We start from the raw sequence: 2,500 nt of genomic DNA on the forward strand, positions 1-2,500 counted from the left end.
ATGCATGTAACATTTTTACTATACTTTATCTTCAGCGCATCAAGTTTTATACGGAAGAAAGTAGAGGTTATTAATCTTGTATAGTAAGCTGATGGATTCGGTATCTTTTCTTTAATAATATTCTCGGGGAATAATGTTCCTTTATGGTTTAAAAACTTTAACTTCCATCGGTTATGAAATCGACCCCATGCTGATTTTTCTAACAAAGTGTATGCCTCTTTTACGGAGAGACGGACATGTATTTTTGTCGATTTTTCTGAATCTTGCGCTCCTCTTTTAGCTGCTTTATCAACAATTTCATTGCCAAGAATGCCCACATGAGAAGGCACCCAACAAAAACTGACCTCAGTCCCTTTAATCCTTAAACAATGTACCAAATGATTTGCCTCAATAACTAAGTCAGGTCTTGTTTCAAGGCTGAATAGTTCTAGAGCATAAAGTACTGATTTAGAATCAACAAAGAATGCTATTTTCGAGAAAACTATTTGATGGCTCACTAAGTAGTTCAGAGCTTGTATAATAGCAATTAGCTCAGCTGTGAATATGGAAAGGTGTTTTCCAATAAAGTAAGATTTTTCAACTTTAAAGGCAGGAATATAGAAAGCCGCACCAGTGTTTTTGTCATCAAGAACAGATCCATCTGTAAATACATGGAGATGATTCTGATATTTTTCTGTTATATGAATTCTGGCATTACTTGTCGTGATATTGATGTTTTCTTCCTTTTTTGTTTCAGAATAAGTGATATCAAAATCCGCTTTCAACATTTCCCAAAAAGGAACAGGAGAATGATGTGGTTTTGCAGCTAACTCTTTCATGTTAACTTCAGATTCTTTTAACAGATTTGAAATGTAAGCTGCAACTGTTTCTTGTGATGAGATGGCTTTAGCTCTTTTAGGAAAATCAATGTCTGATCTTACTGTCAGTTCATCAGCAATGAAATTTTTTGTCATTGAAGTGTACCTCACAGCGAATTTTGCTGTTGCTAACTCACGATGTTCATTTAAGGGAAGAATTCCGGCTGTTTTGTATGTTTCCTGATTGGATGCATGAGAGGGCACTCCGAGGGCAATTTTGATAGCCTTACAGTCTACACTTTGAATCTTTTGTAATAGATATTTAGGTGCACTGAAAAATATTTCTTGTGCATAGGTTATCTTAGATCTTACAAGGGCCATGGCAAGATGAATCAATGTTTTTGTATCCATTCCCCAGGGTAAGCGGCTTATAATTTTCATAAAATTGATACTTTTCCTTGCCTTTGTTAAGATGTAATCAAAGTGAATGTTCCATGTCAGCTTTGAAGTAAGATAAACGCCTAAAAACTTCACTACCTGTTTATAATCAATGACGTCACCAAGTAATTTAAAAATGGGTGTGCTAGATGGGTTACCACCTGAATTAAACAACATCATACATGTTTTTTCAGTCGACAAAGCTAGACCATTTTCAAACATATAGTTACCAATGTTATCGAGATCAGACTGATACAAACGACGTATATAATTCTGTGCTCTTTGTGGGGTTGACTTTTTTAGATTGACACCCATCCACATACATATATCATCAGCATACTGTACTAAAACTACACGATTTGACAATGCCTTTGGTAGATCCTGAATAAGAATATTAAAGAGAATAGGGGCTATAACTGAGCCCTGTGGAATTCCCATGTCAAGTTTATGTGGCAAAGAATAATGTGTTCCCACCCTTGCTTGAATAATTCTATTAGATAAAAAACTTTTAATATACTCATAGAGATTACCAGATATTCCAACTGATTTCAGTTTGAATAAAAGACGTTTGTGCCAAACCTGATCGTAGGCTTTTTTTACGTCAAAAAACGTTGCGAGGACACTTTTTCTGCGGGCAAACTGATGTTTTATTTGAGTTGTAATCTTTACTAGGTGTTCGACCGTTGATCTTCCTTTTCTAAATCCAGCCTGGTTCACTGGAATGATATTGTATTTTTCGCAGTAAGTTATAATTCTAAACAGGACTATTTTTTCCATCAATTTACAGACATGCGAGGTCAAAGCAATAGGCCTGTAACTATTTTTATTACGTTTAGGTTTTCCTGCTTTTAAAACCGGTACAACTATTGATGTTTTCCATATCTGTGGTACAGTTCCAGATGTCCAACATTTCTGATATATTTTGTGTAGGAAAACGATACAATTTTTTGGGATGTGTTTTAGCATCACATTCGATAGTGCATCGATTCCAACTGAACTTTTTTTATTGCCAAGGGAAGCTATAGCGGTTTGTAACTCCTCATACGTAATAGGAGAATTAAACCACAAGTCATTTTGCGGAATGGGATCACTGTATAAAGCACTATTTTCTTCCCTGTCTCTGTGTGTTTTACACTCAGGTGATAAGCCTTCGTATTTGCTATTTTTCGCAAACATTTCAACAAAGATTTCTGCCTTTTCCTGATCTGATAGAAACTTGTTTTGTGAGTCATTTGATATTGGGCAACTTGGTAACTTTATTCCAT

Source organism: Babylonia areolata, chromosome 25 (assembly GCF_041734735.1).
Source record: "Babylonia areolata isolate BAREFJ2019XMU chromosome 25, ASM4173473v1, whole genome shotgun sequence".
Taxonomy (NCBI): Eukaryota; Metazoa; Mollusca; class Gastropoda; order Neogastropoda; family Buccinidae; genus Babylonia; species Babylonia areolata.